General features: G+C 34.6%; 1 protein-coding gene across 1 annotated transcript in view; it reads left to right on the forward strand.

Annotated features, from left to right (window-relative positions):
• Tent5d (terminal nucleotidyltransferase 5D) overlaps window positions 1-9,572 on the forward strand; it is a 67,769-nt gene that overhangs the window by 23,142 nt on the left and 35,055 nt on the right.

The following is a 9,572-nucleotide window of genomic DNA, read 5'->3' on the forward strand; positions in this document are numbered from 1 at the left end:
CTCTCAGGGAGAACTTTCCCTCGGGATGGAGACCCTCTAACTCCAAAGACCAGACCGAGACACCACAGGATGCAATCAGCAAGAGGATTTGGTTTATTGTCGGGATACACAGGCACAGGCACCTGCGGGCGCTTCAGTCACTCGGGGGACTGGCGCGTCCCACGGAACCAAGGATGGGCTTTTATAGGATTTTGGGGAGCAGAAGCAAGCATACAGAAGCAGATGCATGGTTACAGGGATATAATTGGTGGATTCTAATGTGGCAAGGGTTCAGCCCGGGGGCAAGTTTCCTAGCTACCTTCCTGAAACATAAGGACTGACTCGGCCCCCCAAGGGTTCAGCCCGGGGGCAAGTTTCCTAGCTACCTTCTTGGAACATAACGGCTGACTCGGCCCCCCCACCAGGGTGTGGGACCTCTCCCGGGGCTTTTCTCATTGTCAGGTGCTCAACTGCAGTCGTCCTGTTGCCAGGCCTTCAACCAAACACATCTTGCTTGGCAGCCGCTGTGTACTCAGTGTTCTAACCTTTCTCTGAACCAGTCATCTTAAGTACAGCCTTGCAAAATGGCGTTACTGCTGCTAAGCTGGGGTCTTTCAACTTAACCAGTGAAGGCCAACTTGAGAAACACAGTGCTCAAGCAAGCGAACAAGCGAGCAAGCAGGCAAGCAATAAATAGATACATAAATAAATAAATAAATAAATAAATGAATAAATGAATGAATGCACTGAGAACAGAATAAAACACATGTACACAAAAATATAAACTCTGCTATCATGTTTGAAATTTGATGATTGATGGCTTTTAAGTCAGTGGGATCTTTTGTACAAACTCCTTAAATGCCAAAATAAATACTATGCTCTGATAACATATTTAATTAGGCATGTCTTCTGGCTTCCTTTAGTCTCTTTGAATTTCAGTATTTTCAGTCAGTAATTTATTTTTGAAAGGAAATTGCTTAAATTTAAACATTTTTTGAAGTGTGTACTAATTTTCTGACACTGTATTTTCTGATGTAAACGTTCTGGCAAATACAATATACTTACAGACATTATATCAATTAAGAATTATAGCAGGGAAATTGTATTCACAGACTAATTGTGAGCTTCTATAGTTATATTTGTGATAGCATTGTATTAATTTACCATTGTGTTTGCTGTGAAAAGCACCATGACCAAAAGCAACTGTAGGAAGGAAGGACTTATTTGTCTCACACGCCTAGATCACAGTCCATCATAGTGCAAAGTCAGGGCAGGGATTAAGTACAGATTCCTGGAGGCAGGAACTGAAGTGAGGTCATGGATTCCTGTTGCTGGCTGGTTTGCTAAGTATGCTTTCTGAGGTCCTCCAGGCCTATCTGCCCAGGGGTGACACCAGCCACAATAGACTGAGCCTTTTCACATCAGTCAGTATTTACTAACATGCCTTATGAGCTTGACTGCAAGCATTTTCGTAGAGATATTTTCTCAGTTGAGGTTCCTATTCCCAGATATATGTCAGTTTTGGTCATGTTGAGGAGAATCACGAAAACAATTGATGCCCAATGAACTTGACACACAAACACATCACTATTAAACCATAGCCTTTACTTTCTTATTTGTCCCCAAGGTCTCATATTGAAACCAATATCACAGTATAAAACAGCATCACATTAAAACTACAGTTTTAAAATACTTATCACTTTAAAAGTCCATTTTCTTTAAAATATCCAGCATCTGTTTCAAAGTCTTTCAACTTAAGGCTCCTGTAAAATATAGAGCAAGTTGAATACTTTCTTACACCGAGTGAAGAAACGGGGTACAGCCACAATCAAATCTAAACAACAACAACAACAACAACAACAACATTATTTTATAATAAAAGGTCAATGCTTGACATCTGGAACCCATTCATGATCCTCTGGGTTCCAACATTCCAAGGCAACTCCATTCTTCCAGTTCTGCCGTCGCAATATTCAGCGTGTCTCATAGGCTCAGGCAAGCTCCACTCCTCAGCTACTGCTGTCTGCTGTTCATCCCTTGGTTCTGGTATCTCCAATATAATAAACATTCTGGGATCTCGATTGGAGCTTGGGATGCAGCTTTAACCATAGCCTCTCCTCTAATTCTGTTGCAACATAGTGCCAGGCCTAAATTTCTCTTCATGACTCCTTCAGTTCTGGGGTCTCCACTGATTGAGCTTGTACCATCACCAGGGGCTTCTCCCGGCCTCTCACAGTGCCAAGTCTCACCTGCTCTCAGTGACCCCCTTCATGCCTTCAAAACTACCTGGTGACTAATATGCCTTCTCAAATTTAGCTGCCAGCATGAGCTGTACCTATGATCCACTGTGAACCACAGGTTATGTTTGCTGACCCTGAAATCCCAGAAGATTTCATTTCATTGATGCTGTTTTTTTCTAAACCACGGTTAATTCCTCAGCTTTGTTAATAATCATCAATTGTCCCAGCAAAGCAAAGGCTTCACTTTAGTGGTACTGGTTTCTTTTAAATCATACTTGAGTTTTCGCCTCCAGCTAACTCACTGGTCCACAACCACTTTAAGGGTTGAAAGTCCCTTTCACAAGGGGTTGCCTAAGATCCTTGGAACACACACATTTTGCATTATGGTTCATCACAGTAGCAAATTTGTACCATCACAATACAGTTTTGAAGAAGCAATGAAACTAATTTTATAATTGGGGTTACCACAACATAAGGAACTATGTTAAAGGGTTGTAGCCTTAGGAAAGTTGAGAACTAGAGCTAACTAGATACCATGTATTCTTAATTCAAAATGTCAAATAAATGGCCCTAGCAGAGTTTTACTGCTTCCTTCTGAAAGAAACATTATAAGCCAAGCCTCTGTTGTGTGCATCATTTTCGCCATTTCAATCTTTCAAGCACCCACAACAGTCCATTAAGATTGATTTTTTTAAAAAGAAAATGTGCAGTATATTGGAGAGTTGGAGGGAGAAAATGGAAAGGAGGACTGATATAATGACTTTATAATCTCAAAAATAAAATAATTTTAAGAGAATTTTTTTAGAAAGGTTTGTGCACTAAATGCCTTTTCCAACTTCAAATTCTAGGGACCTTCCATAAACTTTCCAAACAACATGATCAGAACTATCACAGCAACATCCCATGAAACTGGTACTAATTTAATGTCTATCAAAGTTTGGGTCAATATTGTGATGAACACCCTGACCAAAAACAGCTGCGAGAAGAAAGGATTTATGTGACCTATACTTCTGTGTCATAGTCTATCATTGATGGATCTCAATGCAGGAACTCAAGGCAGGGACTGAAGCAGAGCCACGAAAGATTGCTGGCAGGCTCTTTTTGCTTCCTCAAACACTTCAGGACCACCTGCTCAGGGGGGCCACCAGCCACAGTGAGTTGGGCTCTCTAACATGAATCACTCAATCAAGAAAATGTTTTTGGACTTGCCTAAAGGCAATCTGATAGAAACACTTTCTCAATTGACATTTCATTCCAAACCACGTCTAGGTTTGTATCAAATTGACAAAATATGCCATCCAAGTCATAATTATCTCTTACTGTGAATTTTGTTCAATCAGTAGCAGTCAACGATGAAGACTGAGAAGGGAATGAATGGTACAGTAAAATAAAATCATTCTTAATTTACAAGAAATAAATGGAATACTAGTATTATATTCATATTTTGTGGCAACTATAGTTGCTTGAGACTATTTTTTAAGTAGCAAGAAATTGTGACAAGAGTTGTTACCTAGAAAAATCAATGATGTAAAAACAAGTGAAATAAAATAATCTGCCTTCTACTAACACGACAGAAAGGACAAGCTATCAATGAAAGAACAAAATTTTATCTCATCTTCTGTCTCTGTTCTAAGCAAGCTTTCCCCACCATGTTTGGGATTTTTACTTTCTCTGTAAACCTTCCAACCATGTGACTGCTCACTTCTGTATCTGACGTCCAAGCTGCCTTAGCCCAAAGACTATGGCATTTTCCCCTTTTCCTTTCCATTCTCCTCCTCCAGGAAGATGTTGTGATGGACAGCTTCTTTGCTCTGGGGTTTTTCTTTTAAACTGTAATAATATTGTCCTTATGCTTCAAAAAATAGGAAAGAAATATTTGGAAATACTGTCAAGCTTTTACTCAGATTTATAAAGAAAAGGATGAGAATCAAAACAGAAGACCATCAAAGTTTTATTGTCTTAAACAAAAGAACAAGTAAAATTGAAAAAAAAAATAAGACCTCCATTTTGAAGGAATAGAAGGAATGCCATACTTCTTACAGAAATAATCCAAAATTTGTAACAACACATGTACATTTATTCTTCAGAAACTGGGGTAAAGAAAAGAGAAAACCACGTCTTTGAGGTGCCTCATCAGGAAAGTGTGTTTGCCACCAAGCCTGATCACCAGATTTCAATTCCTAGAATCCACATGGATTTAACAGGCTCTCTCAGGTTGTTCACTGACTTCTATATAACAACTATGGTGCATGCACGCTTGTGTGCTGTGTGCACGCGCGCGCACACACACGCACACGCGCACACACACGCACATGCACACACACACACACACATAAATTAATAAAATTTAAAAACAAAATAAAAATGGTCCAGGAAAGCATATATTCAAAATATTGAAAGTAAGAAAATAGGTATGAAACATGAAACAACTTTTTGACATTTACTATATTACAAATGTAGAGTACTTCATAATAAACAATAATGAGAAAAATTAATGCTATTGAGAGAATATATAATTAGTATTGTATAAAATTAGCACAACAAAATTAAAATTATATGAATTGTATGATTTGTTTCAGATTATAACAACCAAAGGAGGATAATAAACTACTCCTGATGTCATATCAGGTTAATAAGTCAAATGTGTCACAGCAATAGGCTTATTTTGTGACTTTGTATCATCAAATACAATTATACAAAGATAATTTAGAGGGGTCAGATCACATTTTATTTCTTTAGTTGAATAAATTGCTTTTCAAATGATATGTTATTAAACTGAAATATATTAATTTTAACAAAAGTAATTTAAAAACTCATACCTCAAAGAAATCCGAGATATATACAACAATTTAATTCAGCATTTAGTTAAGTTTTATAGTAAGTCATATAAGTAAGTGTTCATGCATCTTATATGTGAACACAACAGAATTCTGAAGTCTGTAGCTTTTTGGTTTTAGTCGTTGCCTAATTTTAATCTCCTTTAGATTTTTTTTGTTTATTTGATGTAATGCAATTTCAATTTAAATCATTGTTCTTGGTGTTTCTCAAAGTAGTTAAAGTATATGGAAGGTTTAAAAAAAGATTTGATAATAATTCTCTAATTATTCCTTCCTGCCCTTCCCATAACTATTTCAGTCCAACCTCTCACAGCTTCATTTAATCATCCATTCATAATTTTATCTAAAACATTTTCTATGTATTCTTACCTGCTTTCATCTCATCCATGGCATGCTTAAAGAGCTGTCTAAAACAGACTCTGGCCATAGCATAAATCAGGGTTTTAACCTGTTCCACAACATTTACAATATAGAAGTCAACGTTGTTAACTTTATCACATATGATGTTACAAAGCATAATTTCATTTGCCCAGACTTCTATACGATGTGTTTTAGCAGCAACTCAGAAGTTTGCCTCCATTTTCATGTAATGCTGTTTATTATCTCTCGGTTTCCTTGCTATGGAGTTTTACTCGGTTTTCAATCCCAATATTTTTTTAAACCCCAAGAATTCTTGTTTCTCATATAAGATTTGGCTATGAGGACAGTAATAGGAATAGTTTCTTGCCCGCTTTTAAAAGTAATGTCTTTGTATAATTCTGTCATCCCTTATACTGGCAGATTATAATGCCTTTTGTTAATGTTTCCTAATATACTGAACTATTTGAAAGTGGGAAATCTTTCCATCTTTGTCACCTGGGGTGAAGCTGTCATCATGCTTGGAATCAATTAGGTAATTCAGAATTATTTATTATTGCCAAAAATTTAAATTCCAGTCTTATCTTTGCTAAATTCATGCCCATGGAAATGACTATCAAGCCGTAAGCATTTGCCTATAAGGAATCAAGGACTGCAGATCAACATGCTTATATTTGTCACAAAAGTCCCTCTTAATCAAAGTGGCATATACAAATACAAAAAGAAATTTGGAAAATATATTACTTGGAGGTATTATTAATTGAATATTGCTAAATGGTCACTAAGCTGCCAACAGTGGTCATGATTATTGTCATTTGTATTCAGTAAATATTTTTTTTATTATTTAGGATAGAGTAATACAACACCCCTTCATGTTAAAAGTTTTGGCGAGACCAGAAATTTAAGGCCCATACCTATACATAATAAAAGCCATATACAGCAAACCAATAACGAATATCAAACTAAATGGAAAGAAACTTGAAGCAGTCCCACCAAAATCAGGGACTACACAAGGCTGCCCACTCTCTCCCTATCTATTCGATATAGTACTTGAAGTTCTAGCCAGAACAATTAGACAACAAAAGGATATCAAGGGGATAAAAATTTGAGGAAAAAATAAAAATATCATTATTTGCAGAAGATATGATAGTATAGATAAACAACCTCAAAAATTCTAACAGAGAACTTCCTTACCTGTTAAGCAATCTTCAGCAAAGTAGCTGGATATAAAATTAACTCAAATTAATCAGTAGCCTTTCTTTATACAAATGATAAATGGACTGAGAAAGAAAATAGAAAAACAAGACATTCATAATAGTCACAAATACTATAAAAATACCTTGGAGTAAGTCTAACCAAGCAAGTAAAAGATCTGTATGATAAGAACTTCAAGTCTCTGAAGAAAGAAATTGAAGAAGATCTCAGGAGATGGAAAGGCCTCCTATGCTTATTAATGCTTGGCAGGATTAATATAGTAAAAATGGCCATTTTGCCATAAGCAATCTACAGATTCAATGCAATCCCCATCAAAATTCCCACTCAATTCTTTATAGAGTTAGAAAGAGCAATTTACAAATTCATTTGGAATAACAAAACAACAACAGCAACAACAACAACAACAAAAAACAGGATAGCAAAAACTATCAACAATAAAAGGACTTCAGGGGGAATCACTATCCCTGAACTCAAGCAGTATTACAGAGCAATAGTGATAAAAACTGTATGGTATTGGTACAGAGAAAGGCAGATAGACCAGTGGAATAGAATTGAAGACCCAGAAATGAACCCACACACCTATGGTCACTTGACTTTTGAAAAAGGATCTAAAACTTTCCAGTAGAAAAAGGATAGCATTTTAAACAAATGGTACTGGTCTAGCTGGATGTCTGTATGTAGAAAAATGAAAATACATCGATATTTGTCACCCTGCCCAAATTTTAAGTCTCATACTCAAAATGTTTTGTTACTCTACATTGTATGAGTCACAGAAACATTTCTTTCATTAACCCTTTTTGTTTGAAACTATTAAATATATATTTTATTATGAAGAAAGTATAACTTCAATACTTTGTTCATAGATGTTTTAACTTTCTTTTCTTTATTTTGTGTGCTGAGAACCTGCATAGTTTCTGGCTGTTTAAACCAGATGAACTTCTTACATATTTTCTTTTCCTAATCAGTTTCTGTGCTCATTCCTAAACAAGAAAAGGAAAAATTTTATCCCTGTAACTAATAAAATTCATATTAATTTTTACTGTAAGTTGTATGATAATTCAAACATGACATTTTCAAACTAAAGTTAGAACTTTAATATAAAAATTACAAAATTTCAACATTGTACTATGCAGAATTATAAAAATGCATGCTGGTTAATTTTGTATTTGTTCCTATTTCAAGTGAAATAGAATCTTGATTGTATTGAATAAACCAATAAACATCGGGTACCATATTATATTTCCATGTTATTTTTTGTCTGTAGTGATAAATTGCATACATAATATGTTCATCCTATTGTGCGATTTAGGTTATTTAAAGACTGGTTCTTTTAAGGAGTATATTATAGATCTTTGAGACAATTTAATATTTTACTACTTGTAAATAAACTTTATGCTTTAATTGTATATTTTTTCTGATTTTAATTTTCCTCCCTTAAAAGATCAAGAAATGATTTAGATACTTAATTCTATTTTTTTGTATAATGGTAACATCCATTTATAAATTTAATAAAGCACCAAATGATTTCTTATGTCTCTGAAATATTGCTAATTTTTTCTCTGCCATGATCATAAACAAATTTATTTTCTAGGAATAGGTAGAGGCAGAAAGTTACTTATTCAAATTGATGGCTAAAATTTATCCTTTGCTTATTTTTCTCCTCTCAGTGACTCCTGTCAAGTCTACTTTTTGTTCAGACAGTGTTTTAAAACATAGTGGAAAGCATACACTATTAGGGATTCAGTTTTTTTTCCAACACATGTTTTGAAGTTTGTGATTAAAATTCTTTCTAGAAATTCAGCTTTTCCCTTCTGTCATTATGTTATAATGTATGTTGTTTTTATGTATTTTTACTTTATCTGTGTAGCCAGTATATGTACACCTAAAGTGTATCATTTAAACTTAATCTTTCTCCTCGTCAGAAAAATACATGCAAACATGAATTTTCATCAAAAATCTATAATGCATGATAAAATTCAACCTAGCTTGGAAGGGATTATTCATTACTTTGAATCATCTCTGTCTTTTCATATGCATTGCTCAAGAGCCACATTAGATGATTGTATATCATAATAAATACTTACAATAGGAAATGCAGAGTATGTGTAGGGTATAATAAACAGCTATGTCAGGGACAGAGTTTTATCAGTAATGGTAAAATCTGTCTGGACTTCCAGGCTAATTTGCATATTTTACAAAATGTTCAATGATCACAAATATGTGCAAAAAATAGTTTAGGTCTCTAAAGACCCTGAATGAATGTTCATCTGAAGTAGGAAATTGTCAATTACTTAGTTTGTTTTGCATTTGATTTAGTAGATTGCTTGAATCTCTCTGCAATTATATTATCTTCATCTCTAAATACCATAAAACGCTTTCTGCTGCAGTTGTTTTTCTCTAGGCAATCATATTCAAACTCATGAGAAATACATTTTGAAAATTTTTCTCAATACCTTTGCTCAAAGTTTACTTTATAATCTATCCCAGCTATTTGATTTTAATGGTGCCAGTTTGAACCTCATTTTTCTATCATGAATTTGAAATGTTGTATAGTTTTTACATATATTCATGTCGTCTTAAACATGAATATATGTAAAACAGCTAATAACTCAGAAACCACTTGCATATTTGAGGCACTGACCAAGAAACTTGAATATAAATCATATATTTTTCAGAACAACCCTAGTAATTGAGATAATACTCTCTCCATTTTACAAATTGAATCTCGCTTAGATAAATTCAGAAGTATTTTAAAGCCAGACAAGTGGCTGGAATAAAATGCACTGTGCTCCAGGGTTATTACTTCTTCAATGATTGCTAATTTTACATCTTTTAAAATTTGCTGTGTAATTCTCCCTTCCAGTTTAAAATCCTCTTGCTCTTTTTTCTGTTCATTTTAATAGGACTTGAATTTTTTTTTGGTCATGTGTCTTTAATACCATTC

The sequence above is a fragment of the Rattus norvegicus genome, chromosome X, assembly GCF_021556685.1.
Source record: "Rattus norvegicus strain SHRSP/BbbUtx chromosome X, alternate assembly SHRSP_T2T, whole genome shotgun sequence".
In the NCBI taxonomy this organism is placed as follows: Eukaryota; Metazoa; Chordata; class Mammalia; order Rodentia; family Muridae; genus Rattus; species Rattus norvegicus.